The 15116-nt window shown below is 38.8% G+C and overlaps 1 protein-coding gene across 2 annotated transcripts in view; it reads right to left on the reverse strand.

Annotated features, from left to right (window-relative positions):
• Positions 1-15116, reverse strand: part of tspan9a (tetraspanin 9a) — a 238864-nt gene that overhangs the window by 195360 nt on the left and 28388 nt on the right. For both annotated transcript variants that reach the window (XM_017687258.2, XM_017687202.2), the window contains exon 2: positions 11137-11181. The gene's annotated coding sequence lies outside the window, so the exon portion shown is untranslated. The remainder of the gene's footprint in view (positions 1-11136; positions 11182-15116) is intronic.

Here is a 15116-nt window from a genome sequence, read left to right on the forward strand (position 1 = left end):
CTCACAGAAGTACCGCTACCTGCTTTACTGATTTACATTAAATTACCCATTCACACTTTACAACTAAAATCAGCAAGATGGGAAAACATGCCACAGAAAAGCTAGATATACATCTAATAGTATCCAACAGCACACTCACACACACACAGTAGTCTGTAAAAGTTTTAGGCATCTCAGAAAATGATTTTTAAAACGCCATTTATCTAGTCAGTAACGGCAGAACAGGGAAAAGCACCGTTGTTGTGGAGATATGTGCAACACTATTTCTGTCAGATATTGTGTGTGTGTCTGGAAATAACTGTCTAAGGGAGTTGCCAAGATTGCCACAGACTGGGCAAACTGACCTACAAAAACTGTACTAATTACTCAGAAAATAAAAGAAGTACGCAACAAGCATAATTATGAGAATGAGCAGCTGAAGTGTGGGGTCACATACTAGCCTTTAGGATTGAAGGGGTTAATTATAGCCTGCAGTGTATATTATTTGACCATACTGCTAAAGAGGCTGAATTGTTTTAAGAGGTCTACTGCCCCCTAGTGGTTGTTGTCTAAACTCACCTGCAGGTGGAAGAAAATTTAAGTTCATCTTACAAGGTTATTGATTTGGACTCAGTGAGCGCAGTCACATGAATGATCTTGAATACATGACCAAGGGGAACTGAGCCTGTGCAGAGATATCAAATGTACGGCCACCGAGGATTCCAATTACCCACACTGCTGTGTACAGTTAAACTATACATACTGACAAATATTTTCAATTTGAGCAGTATTGATTTTGCTGCTAAGTGCTGAAGTGAGGCTTTACCAGATTACTTGTCACAAGATACATAACACAGATAACAGATCTATAATATGAACACAATATAACTATAAAAGTGGGTTTCTATCCCTTGAATTTACATGAGAACTTACAAAGTTAGCCTAGCACCTGGCAATACTTGTAGTATGTGTATTAAATGTAACATTGCATGGTCACTTTATGGAAGCCTAAATAAACAAAAGTGTAGAAAAAAGGATGCTGCTCCTGCAGCTGTTCTCCAGAATCAAATCAAACTCCAAGCTGAGCATGCAGCACACAAATCAATGCAGCTCTGTTAGCTGTTCAGGCTAAGGACACAGTATAATATGTTAAATTTACTTTGGGATCAATAAAGTATCTCTCTGTCTAACTCTCTGTCTAACTCTCTGTCTAACTCTCTGTCTAACTCTCTGTCTAACTCTCTGTCTAATACCATTAAGATTTGGTGGAAGTGCCCTTACATGTTATATCCACTTGGTGGAGCCAGTCACAAAGAAACTAAACAAACACTCTTTAGGTGCTGGGGCAGCATCAGAATCAGAAGAAGCATGATGTGCCAGCTAAAATCTACTGCCTCTAAAATACAAATATAAGGAAGTTCCTTAAAACACCTATTAATTCCAGTCCACATCACCAGAACACAAACAGCTCTGTGTCACACACTTACAGTTTTTGGTACTGAATATTAAAGCTCAGAGGCATACACTTTTAAGAACAGCCTTAGGCTATCTGTTACGAAACTTTTGGACCTGCAAAACTAGTAACAAAAACAGTGGTTGCACTGTGATTCATATTACTTGTCACTGATATTCTCTATTAAATAATTAAGGTCAGTGGGTTGAAATCTATGGTCATCAAGCACATCTTCAGCCAGACATGATCACAAACATCACACAGAAAGGAACAATAATACTAGACTAGATGTAGCCAGTGTAGTCCCCCACTAATCCTGTGTCTAGCCTAGCACACACCACGATCCATCCACAGCCTTGCATTCCTCCACATTGGGGTAAAAGAGGGGTCAGAGAGACCAGGCCCTGGAATGATGCAAGCCACTCAGTGAACTGGTCAGCAGTCCATGCACACACACCCTGTGTAAATCAAGCTTAGTCATCTGAGACATGTTCTGTATTTCTCATCCGGATCTGCTGACCCTTTAGCTGGAGACAGACCCGAAGCATAAACTCATTCATCATCATTAAATACTAAATGATGAACTTCCAAATATGGTCTCAACAATTAAACAGGGGTTAACATATTCAAATCACTGAGAAACAGCCACAGTCCACCAAGGACAACTTCATTTGTCACAATAAGAGACTCATTTCTTTAGGTTGGCTTTACAAAGTGACACCTTTCCATGTTATAAGTTGCATGCAACATGAGTTACGCGAAGCAATTCAAAAGCAATTACAGTTGCATAAAGCACATTTGAATACTCCACTAGTTCATTTTCCAACAGTCAATGCCATTCTTTTCTATATCTACATGTCGGTTTTGTATCTACTCTTTTAAAACATATATTTCACTTTTAAATCTGTTCTGCGTATGTTGAGACTTTAAGCGGCCAGTGCAGTTGTATTTGCTTTTCTAGAAGCATCTCATGTTAATCAAGTCACCACATCTGTCTCCTCTGTAATAAATGTTAGCATTTGGACCAAAAATGAATGAGTTCTGAGTAAAATTTGTGGATACCAAGAGAAAAGATAACGAGCCAAGCTATATAGATCACTATAGCAGCAGGCTAACAAGGAACAGTCAACAGTGAAACAAGCTGCTTAAACAGCTGTTACTGTTAACTGGAGAGTTAAAGCAACAAACCTAGTTACAGAAACATTAGCTTTGAGAAACTCTTGGCTTAGAAAACTGACAAAATGGAAAATGAACAACCTTGCATAAAATCGATCAGAAGGAACTCCCTTTCAACCACCCAATGAACCTTTAATTATCTGTCCCTTAATTTGGTGAAATCAATCATTTATAATGATGTTTTCTGTGTTTACGTAACGGGTTATCAGTGTTTTGATTAGTTTCCTGAACCCTGGTCAACAGGAAGTTGAGACAGTTGCAACTGCTGTGCTGTTCCAAGTGAGTTGCAGGAAGCTTTATATTCTGCCAGTCAGGTGCGTTTTTGTTTCATGTAGGTTTCAGGCAACTAAATTTGCTTGAACATTTTACAGTGTGAAGCCAGCCTTAGTACTCTAACTCCCCAAAAGCCTGTTTCAAAATTCAAGCCTAAACGAGGCAACCCCAACTTGACTCACTTTAATAAGCTCTGCCATCCACGCAAGAGTTGGTTTTCAGGCAACATGGCTTCCATTACCACCATGTAACAAATACCCCCCTGCTTCTTCATCAGATCTTGTGATCAGTCCTCTGCGACTCTGCAGACAAACATCATCCAAGACCTCAACCCTCAGCCCTGCACTGAACAGCCAGATTTAGAGCTGAGATTAGGAGAAACAGGCCTTGCGGTCCCTGACAACACCCAGACCAGACACATGGCAAACAATGCAGGCTCCAGAGCAGCGCTGCCACACTCCTGACCTAGCTTTGTTTAGCTCGCTGACAGATGTGGGACAGAGTTCGAAGCTGTCAAACTCTAAAGCTGCATGACACATCAACACTGATGGATCAGTATGATGAACCAACCTTCTACTTGATGAAAGTGTATTTTGTTCGTCTGCAGGGCTTCCACACATCCTAGAAAACCTGGAAATCTTGGACTGGTCATGAACAACTTCTGGAAAATGAGAAAATTGCAAAAATGTCCTGGAAGTATCAGTTACATCCTGGGAAAATGTAAAGCTGAGGTTACATATTTTAAAGCATCACTCCCTACAAGCAGACAAAAAAGTATCAATGTACAGTCAATGTACAGATCCTGTCGCCCAGCAAAGTCTACATAAATGTATTAATGCTACTCCATTTGGCTTTAATCCACCAGTTTGATTGTTTGAGCTGTAGCTGTGTCCATGTTCAGTAAGTAGCTGCTATGTATGTATGTACAGGTAGGTAGGAAGACAGCTAACAAGCCAAATTTGGCTACATTAGGCATGCATTTAAATTGTTGCCTAAAATAAAAAAAAAAAGAAATTGTTAATCACAATTATTTACATGGCTATTCACCAAAAAAGAGGCGAATGATGAACTTATTTATACTTTCTTTGTGATACTTTATCAGACATAGTTGCTGGTCTATAGGGGACAGTAATCCAATATGGTTCATTTCTAATATTTCAGTAAAACCTGTGATAACCAGCTGGGATATAAGCGGAGTGTCTATGGCTGTGTTTCAGAGAGGTAAGGGTTTTATTAAGGGTTGTTTTGTTGACTTTAATGTTATGAATGTCAGCAGATACTAGACACTCTATTATAAGCTTCCATGAGAAACAGCTGTTGTGTATGGAAGTCATGGAAAATGTCCTGGAAAATGTCCTAATAAGAGTGGGAACCCTGATCTAGCACACATAAGACAAGAAGGGGTGGGGCAAGATAAAAAACATCCTTAAAAATATTAAATATATTAAAAATCATTTCACAACATGTATTAGGTTGGTAATTTCTTGTTTCTTATAAAATAAAAAAAATAAACTACAACTTAAATCAATATGAAAGGATCACCAACATTACCACATGCATTTTTCTAGCAAGTGCTCTTCACAGAGACGGTGCCAATGGGTTATTTACTTCCACCATCACTTTAAAAAGACTATCTCTGGGTTTTATAACTTGGTATCTTATTAAAACCGACAGTCATCTTAACTTTAATGACAAGTTAGAACTGTGAAGCTCGCACTGTGCTGAGCTTCTCTCTGTTCTTGAGAGCGGTCATACAGCAGATACCGCTTACTGCTAATTACTGACATTAGCTAGATCACAGTCAACTGTCACAGCAGTTTTGCATTTTCCCTCCTTGAACGTGGCATATTCAGCTAATGACAGACTTGATTCCTAATCAGTGAGTTAACTCATCTGTGGGAAAACAGTAAACAGTCCAGTGTATTTTAAAGCTAAAGCTGCTGACCTCTAAGTCAAAGCAGCCATAAACCTCAGCAATGCCTAGTGGACATCAACTACCCAGAGTGTTTCCCATAGCACTGCAGTTAGGGTAGCCAAGGTGCCAGCACCATTAAAAATAAAACCCAGGAGCATATTACATGCTCAACGAGAATGTCAGTGATAGAAATACAGTTTGGTGGTTCATCTACATTATGGAGCATGCAGCTTAGAGAACTTAGCAAAAGAAAACAGCCATGACATCAGTGCTGCCAGAGTAAAGCTACCATCCCTACCCTCAGTGAAAGACAATACAATGAAAACATAGCACAGACTAACTGAATTAGCTTAATGTGTACCTTCATGGGAAAAACACTTACAAAAGGCTAAAGGTTAAGCCCCTTTCTAAAATGTGATTTTCATGGGATACAAAAAGCGAAGACAAGAAAAGCTAAGCAAAGAATCATGACCACAAAGAAGCTATGCAGACATATACTAAAACATGGATAAATAAACTGGTGTTTGTTGGTGTCACTATGCTATACAGTGTGTGCTTGATATGATCCAGAGTCTCCTAAAGGCAGCAGACAGAGCTGGTCTTTCATTTCATTATGTGTTCAAACCATTCCACTGCTTTAATTCATTTGGCAGCCACTTTCAAATTCAACTCCAAAAACAGCAGCTTTTAGATCATTTTCCATTTTCCCACAATATGATGTTAAATGTTGACCAGGATTTTAAAAAATGGAAAGTCCAAAATATTACACATAAGTTTAATGTAAGCCACTGTGCATGCGCTTTGAAGTTGAATGACATTATGTCTTGAACTGACCCAGCTGACGGGTGGTGGTTTGATCCAAAAATCAAGGAACACCAGCATTTATCAAATAAAAGAATTAGGACTGCATGAGACGCAAGAAAAATAACACTCTGATTCCTACCCTTAAAGTAATTTATTTTGCTGAGCTGCAAAGAAAAGCTGCATTTTAATCATAATTCTTTAATGCATAACATTTTTCCTTCCTTTCTTTCCCTGAAGATATGCAATATGGATTTTTGTCATACATTTAAATTAAACTGTGTTATGCATTTGATTAACTGTGAAGCCATTAAAAAAAAAAGAACTCATCAGAGAGCAGAGCTAATTTGTGACGTAATCAGCCATGACCTGAAGAGAATGGGGCATTTGACAGATGAGAGAGGGGACCAAGCACAGTTCAAAGAATGACGCTAAATCAGTTACACTAGTCTCTTCACATATGCCTTTATGAAGAAAGCGCATTACAGCAAGTTTGTACTGGCAAGTTATTAAGCAAGTTTTTATTTTTAAGTTTATATTTTAAGTATATATATATATATATATATATATATATATATATACGTGAGTTTGCAATACTCACAGCACTTCAGCTCCCCCAGTCTTTATTAAAAATCCCCCAAAAAACATAAATCTTTCATCCAAAATAAAACACATAACTGACAAATGCCATTGAAAAATGTGAGCAATTTGTCTACAAAAACCATTTTCCTTGAGGAAAGATGAAAATGAAAAGCAAAGCTGATCAAGGCTGAAATATCAACGCTTCCTGAACATACTTCAAAAACCCACACAGCAGGGAACGCTCAGTTCTGTTCCATTACACACTGCAAACAAAACAGCTACAAGGTTTCGAAGTCACCCAAGGTTTTGGCGTTTGAAAAGAAAACATTCTGGCAACTGAGAAAGAAAAACGTGACTTCTTGTAGTCAGTCCCGCTTTCCAAAGAACTTGGAGTTAGTAAAGTAGTTATTTCCTTGTTTGCACCCCACCTGTCTAAAAACATACCAAGTTCACATGCAGGCTATTCTGTCTGCCTAAGGCTCACAGCTTTGGAAGCTTAACAACACCCCAATAATCTGCAAAGACCAATGACGGATATGAAACCCCACCACAACAACTGCCAGGCCTGGCATACGTAGTACTATCACCTGACAACCCTTCAAAGAACAAATGTATGCTATTCCTCCAATGACTTCAGGAACAATAGGTCACTGCACTGCCAGGGTTAAAGCCAACATTTCTAATAGCGATGCAGGTTGGCATCAAAGAGCGTATGGCTACATGAGCCAGTGCTGGCCACACGTATTGCTAAAAGCATGTAAATACTATTATTATCAAACACTATTACTAATTATCATTAATACTAACTACTAGTCCAAAGTAGCTGTGTTGAAAACACAATGACAGTTTTAATTGAAGAGATTTACACAGTAGTTACTTTTACCTTTTTGCCTGCTATGCATTTCACTAGATAATGAAACGTTGTGTTGTATCTTGACAAGAACGCCAATATTAGGCATTTAAAGCCCACTTTGTTGGACTTGGATGGCCACATGGGTGTTTCTGTACATCATGCCTGCAGTAGCAGAACCAAGTCCAGTGAAAGCTTATGATCTCTGGCAGTAATTTAGGGAACAACCCACAGCCCCCCTCAAAGATGCCCTATGGCTTATTTGTTTATTCATCTTATTCTTTTATTTACCATTATATCCACATGAAACCAAACCTCTTCACATCTATATCTGTAATTATGTGTCACTGCAGGGAGAAACACCCATGTGAGCAATGGTAAGGATCTAAACAGCTCAAAGATGCCGCTGTATTCCCACAGCCTCTTTGTCAAGGTCATGAAACGTCCACGCCCAGTTATTCAACACTACCAATGGCTCAGATGTACCAGGGCCATAACGAGGACCAACATTTTAGTGAGGTCCATTTTGCCAGAGAGTGACCTACATCACATAATGAATTTGACATTATTGTCAAAATTGTGACCAATTATGAATTTCTCCTTTAGTATTTCTTTTTTTTTACCCCAAATCATAGCTCCTCCTTAACCCATTCATAGATAAACCATTAAACGTATATTCTAAAAGTCTGTCTCTACCAAACTAACAGCTGTCAGAAAGGATAGATTACTCATACAGTTAGCGAGACAAAATATAGTCTACTGCACCTGTTTGTTTCATTATGTTAGATCAGGTCTAAACTTATCCACAAAGGACTGGTGTGGCTGCAGGTTTTCACGCAAAACAAGCTGGAGCTCACCTGATTCCACTTTAATCAGTTTGTTTTAGTCTTCAAACTGCTGATCAGGTGATCTGCTTTGTTGGAATGAAAACCTGCAGCCTCATCGGCCCTTTGTGGATAAGACTGGACATCCCTGTGTTAGATAATACTGCCATCAATATGCTAGTTAACAGTTAACTTTCTCGTGCTTTATGATTGTTACGAGTAGGTAACAATACAACTTTCTCATCTAAATCACTAATATAGCCAGCTACAGAGGTTATAGCCTAGACTAAAGCTATAGCTTTAGCTAGCAAAGTTACAATCGCCCTGAGTGTTTTATCAGAGCGTGTTAGCCTATGGTATGTGTGTAGCATACCTGAACATCTCAAGAAGTCAAAGTTGTTTAGGGTCACGTTAGCAAAGCATCTTTCACAGATATCAAAACAGTGGGTGGTTACATCTGTGACCAAAGCACAGCTGTTCAGAGGTCAGCTGAGAAAGAGTCACTACTTGATTGGGTGTTCTCATCACGGTTTCCTCAGTGAATCGCATAAACCCTTCCAAAACTTCAGAGGACCTCAGTGTCCTCTAGTTGCTAGTTATGAACATGATGGTTGCCAATAATAAACTGAAGGCTTGATGCAATGGCAAATAGCAAAGGTTGCAACACAAGTTTTAGAAGGATGAGAAAGTAAATGGAGCTTGGCAGAGAGCATAATGATTTTAATTGGCCATAATACAGCAAAACAAAACCATAACACTACAAATCGAATTTAACCATCACAAAAATGCAGCTTCAATATCCCATCACCATTTAATTTCTGCAGTCCTGTGACAAACTTTATAAAATTACTGAGGTCCAGACCTTGGCATCCTAATAGCTAGGCCATGCACATGACATGCTTCAAGCCAACCACCACACTGCTCCCTCTTAATGTTTTTTACCAACAATGCAGAAGACAGATGCCTGTGGACTTTTCCCTCAGAATAGCACTATTTAGAAAGTAAAAGGCAAAACATACAATAAGAAGCTCAGACAGAATCTGACCCTTCTGTTTTTTATGGGGACATTATTGTGAGCAGGCTTTCATTTATTTTCCTTTGTGCTCTAGAGCTAAAATTCTCAGAGCTCAGGTCATCTCACAGGGCCTATTCACTAATGAAGAGCAGTGCTAGATGCTGATTTGCTATTCAGCCAGAGGCTGACAACAATACAGGTCTGCACTGTACCTGCCCACGGTCAAAGCCAATCAGCCTGTTCTGACAGTTGCTCAGGCCGCATAATAAAAAGTGTTTTTCAGCTGAACAAAGTCCTTCATGCTTCTGAGTTGGCTGGAATAACTTGCTGACAAAAAGCTTCACTTTGGCCACTTTTTTCTTTCATGCAATATGCAGCTTTGTGTGTATATCAGTAATGAATCATGACTATTAAAGCCTTCAGTTTGGGACATAAATATCAAAAATCCTCTTCAATAAAGCCAATTTCTGCAATCGCCCCTATGGGACTCAGCTATTGGCAATTCACTTGAATACTAGATTCTAGATTAAGTGCAAACATGCAAAGCTTGCAAAAAATATCCAAGTTTCATATGAAGGTTGTAATATATTTACCAATAAAGAACCTTAGAACACATGAATATTGCTTTGGTGAAGGTGCAGCACTGATCTGATACCAGGTATTGCTTTCTGGCCAATATTAGCAGAACATGCTGGATCAGATATCAGAAGGGAAAAAAATAAAGCAGCACTTATTCACATTGCATAGCAATATGTCTGTATTTCTCTCTATGGGGTAGTAGTTTGAGCAGTTGTGCTCAATCCTGGTCCTGGAGATCTACGACCCTGCAGAGTTCAGATCCAACATACGTGACTAATGTTTAGATGCCCCTGAAGACCTTCCTTAACTGGAACAGATGTGTTAGATTAGGACTGGGGTAAAACACAGCTTGGTATTAGAACTCCAGGAGCAGGATTGAGCACCTCTGAGTTAGAGGGTTATAACCTATTAGATGCTAATCTTAAACAAAGTGCTTCAACTTAAAAGTAGCTGCCTTTCAGTTTTTAAACAAAAAAATACTGAAGCACTTATTGGTGTCGGTCGATTCGGAAGGTTTTAGCATCAGTACTGGAAAAGCAAAACTAGTATCAAGCCATCTAAGCTTTAGAAATATTTAGGGATATCACGCTAACCTTACACAGCAATTCAGACAGAAAGCAACTGTTATGGATGGATGGATGGATGGATGGATGGATGGATGGATGGATGGATGGATATAGATAGATAGATAGATAGATAGATAGATAGATAGATAGATAGATAGATAGATAGATAGAGGGAAATTGCAGTGTTTCAGTAGCAAGACATATAATTACACATAAACTTACATAAACTATGCAGAAAAATACAAATAGAAATAAATCTAGACAGAAGTTAAAGTACAAGAGAAATAAAATAAAAGTATAAAAGTATATCTATTTACATATTTACATGGCATATGAGACAGATTCACTGTATTTACAAGACAGCAGGCCCAGAGTGGTGTGAGGTAGTCTAACAGCACATATAGACAATGACAAACTGGCTTTTTCAGAATAAAGTATTTGGGCTTGATCTAAAGATCTTGTGTAACCAGTCTCTGACAAAATGGCACTCAGAATGATTTCACTACATGTTTCTGTTGACCTTATACACATATATTAATTACTAGCCCTTTGAGACATCCTTAATATGTTCTGAGGGGGCTTTTGCCCTGCAGGTGACATGCTCCCAGAGGAGAAAGCTAAATGCAGAAAGCAGAGGAACTGTTTCCTTTTGCCTATAACAAAGCCACAGAGACTGCCCAACCAAAGGCAACTAGCCAACCGCTCCCTTTCTCTCGCTAGCTAATTCAGCCTCAGGGATTAACCTGCTGGCCATGAGCCATTATTCCAGTTCATGCATGGGAGAATTGAAAATAACCATTATAAAGAATGACCTCCAATACAGTCTTAGCAAGTTCACTGTGAAAGCAGCCTATGTCAAGAGACACACAATTATGTGCCTAACTACTTTAAATCACAGTATATTCATCAGCTTAACATATTAGTGCACTCTGTGTGCCCCCTGACCACTGAATGTAATTATACAGTTGGGCATATTAACCCACTCACTCCACCACACAGGCCTACTCAAAGAAAGAAAACAAGCCAATGAACATTTAACCATTAACAGAAACTTAAAGAATATTATTTCAGATGTATTTTCTGACTATTTTGATCTTAATAGTGTTGTGTGTGGGTCACTTACCAGCTGTGGTATGGAGGCAGTCTCTGGTAGGTATTACAGCCGGCTCTGCCAAAAATAAATAAAAAATTACAAATACAGCCTTGAAGACAGAAGAACAGTCTGTTGTAAGATTCTGTTTAAAGAAATTCAAACATATTAAGGGAATAATATGGCTACACATAACACATTGTACTTTATGAAACTAGACATAATCTTGTCAGTATGACTGAGTTCCTGTAAAATTATTCCTGAACTGCCCGAAAACACAAAAATAAAAAACACATGCAAAGAGACAACAAATCCGTCAGCAAACTCCCTGAAATAATCAAAGATGACCCTGGAATAAAGAACAACTAGAACTCCACACACATCTTCTAGTGTCAACAAGATTGATGAGACCACAACATGTGAAATGCTATGCATGTGGAACTACAGAGAAGCAGATACCAGCTTGGAGCTCACATTTGATTTAAAGCCGCATTATGGTTCACATATTCCTCCAATCTGGCACAATATCAGAATCAGAATACTTTATTGATCCCAGAGAGAAATTGCAGTTATTACAGTTGCAACCATTTACGTAAAAGAATAAACACTTAGATAATAAACACAAGATTCATAAATGTCAAAAATCGATTTTCTGAATATTTAATTTATAATGTAATGTTGACGGAATGTAAAACGCGGCCCGACTGTCTGTGGCGGCACATAACAAAAACACAACTGGGTGAGAAATCCGACCGGCTCTGCATTAAAGCCAGGTTAGGTCAGGAGTCACAATCCAAATGCTCAGAAGAGACATTTTGTCCCAACAACCTTGGGAGCCACAACATTTTTAATGCCCAGTATGGCTCAGTGTGTGCTGGTGTTCTAGCTAGTATAAGCTAGAAAATATAAATGCGAGCGCAGATTTACTTTGTTTCGCTTTAACCGCTATAGCCGCTTTCCTCCCGTCTCCGCCAGAAAACCTTTCCTCAAAACTAGAAGAGTTTCTAATAAAATGTCTCTCATCGTTCGGCTTTTTTACGAGGCTGAAGTCACTGCTCATTCTCCAGCTTCTTGTTCGAATTTTCCCGTTCCACCATAAATTCTGCTTGAGGCGCCTGATGTAACTGCTGCAACATTTAAGGTGCAACATTTCGTCTTAATCTCTGTGTTTTTGTAGCTACTGGCGAGGCGATACTTCGTTGATATGTGACCTTCACATAGTCAGTCGTTGAGAACCAGGGCTTTTGCGCTATGCTGCACACTAGGGCTGCACGATTAATCGTATTTTTATCGTCATCGCGATATGAGGTTTCACGATAAACACATCGAAAGAGCCACGATAACGCCTTGAATAACAGCAAACTCAAATTGCATCACCTGCGTGCATTATCCGCGTCCAGCAATAGAGGGAGCTCTTCGCGCTGCAGACTATGATCACGTGACGTAAGTAGGCAAGAGGCAGAGCGAGGTGAACGCGCTCATCAGACACGCGATTTCTTAGTCACAGCCAGGCCAAGTGCGTGAGGATGAATTGGTTCCAAAAAGGGGAGGCATGTCTGTAGTCTGGGAATACTTTGGTTTTAGTCGAGATGACCATGCTCAATCCAAGGTTTTGTGCAAAGAGCCGTTGTGGCTACAGTCACGTGGAACACGACAAACCTTTACCACCACTTAAAACACAACCACAAACAGCTGTATGAGGAGTGTTCAGCAAAAAAGTCTGAAAGCACGGCTAGATGTACCTCTTGTCACGATGCAGCTCCAGGTGTAAAACAAATCCATCGCTCGAATGTTCGAAAGCGTAACTCCATATGACGTGGGCTCACTGCGTCACAAAGAAATAACCGATGCCGTCACACACTACTTGGCTAAAGATATGGTGCCATTTAAAACGGTTAGCAAAGAAGGCTTTGAGCACTGACTAAACAAGGTGGATACACGGTACAAGAGGCATTTCTCCCGAGTTGCCGTACCAGAGATGTGTGCTCAATGCGTTAGAAGTGGACAGTCCGAACTGAAGCAAATTGGATTCTTTGCGTGTACAACGGATCTGTGGTCCAGCAGAACAACGGAGCCATACGACAGTTCACTTCATTAAGCAGGATTTTGAACTGAAAAGTCTAAATGTAAAATAAAAAGACTAGGTAGAAGTCAGGAGAATTAGTAGGAAAAATGAAAATGGATCGCTGAGCTTATTTGCAGTCTGTTGGCATGTTTTTGTCTTTAATTGTTAAATATTTTCTAACTAGAGTTCTACACTGTAAACAATGGTTTGTCCGTTCAACCTAAAAAATTACTTAATGTGGTAACAAGATTGAACTGTGTTTAATCAACTTTAAATAAATACTTGTAATGTCTTTTTTTAGGTTGTACGGACAAACAGCATTTTACAGAGTATACCTAACTTTTAGAAAAAGTAAATAAGTAAATAATAGAAAAATAAGGTTAAAAAAATAAATGAAATAAAATACAAACAAAAGCTCTCTTTTCTGGTAATAGCACAAACTTATTATAGCTAGAGCTCAGCATCACAGAAGCAACATAGCCAACATAAAAGCACAAAAACTTGCATTTTTTTTTTCTAAAAGTTAGGTATCCAGAAGACTGCTAGACTGCTGGATACCTAACTTTTACAAAAAACTGCAAGTTTTCGTGCTTTTATGTTGGCTATGTTGCTTCTGTGATGCTGAGCTCTAGCTATAATAAGTTTGTGCTATTACCAGAAAAGAGAGCTTTTGTTTGTATTTTATTTCATTTATTTTTTAACCTTATTTTTCTATTATTTACTTATGTATTTATTCATTTGTTTTATTATTATTTATTATTACTAAATGTTGAGAGAACACAGCCTTGCACCGCACAAAATGTTTGCACTATTATTACTTGTACACGTGTTATCTAATTTTAGATTTCATCTATTGTTGAATAAACCTGCAAAATATTTGGAATTATTCTGGATTCATTACACAGTAAAAAACAAAACAAATTAACGTGCTGCTGTTCAGAGAGACACTACCTTTCTGTATTTTAATCTTAATTTATCGTGTTTCACATCGATATCGGGATATTCAACAATGTTATCACACATCGCAATTCTAGTCCATATCGTGCACCCCTACTGCACACTTCGGAGGCGATATTCAGTGGCCAGTCTCGAAAATATTTTACTGACACAGCTTTAGTCTACAACGAGACCAAAACTGAAGTTATAAAATCACTACAGAAAATGGGCAGGATGGCTGTAACAGGTGCTGCGTGGACATCCACACCCACTGGACCTTATTTCACCGTAACTGCGCATTTTATCGCAGATGAGTGGCAGCAGCGTCTCAGTGAATGAGAGCCTTCTAGCTCACTTGCCACATCACTTCCATTTGATTTATTAATAAAAGATATTTTAGATATTTAAAACAAAGTATTTGTAATGACCCATAATGTATTTACAACTACCAAGTCTTCAGACATTAGGAAAATACAGCGGTCCTCTGAATCTTAATCAAATCATGAGGTTCCTAAAGACTCCCACCCCTTCTAACTGTAACTTTTAGATTTGTATTATACAACCAAAAATTTAAGAGTGTACTCCAAATCTTCCTGCCTCTTTAGATCTTAAACAAACAAGTGGCACTGCTAAAGCTCTCCAAGGCCAAGCTCTCCCCTTTTCTCCAGTAATGCATGTAAACACAGCATTGTGGTGGGAGGTAAATACGTCAGTAGTCTATGTAAAAGTAGTGGAGCTCCTGCTTGGACAGGGAAATCGAGCTTAGTCGACCGTGAGCAGGCCGACTGTGTTATCCACTGCGCTAATCAGCTACCTTGTGTTGTATTATCACTTGAGGTTTCAATTTTGCTAACAAGGCTTAAAACGCTGATACTTGCAAGATAAGTAGGTGTCACAAGACTGATGAAAATTCATAGCTTTTGGGAAGCTCAACTGTCTGCATAAAATAAGCATTAAAACCATCACAGTGTTGCCTAATTCTACATGTCCAAGAAAATCATTGTGTATATAC

This window comes from Pygocentrus nattereri, chromosome 7 (assembly GCF_015220715.1).
Source record: "Pygocentrus nattereri isolate fPygNat1 chromosome 7, fPygNat1.pri, whole genome shotgun sequence".
NCBI lineage: Eukaryota > Metazoa > Chordata > Actinopteri > Characiformes > Serrasalmidae > Pygocentrus > Pygocentrus nattereri.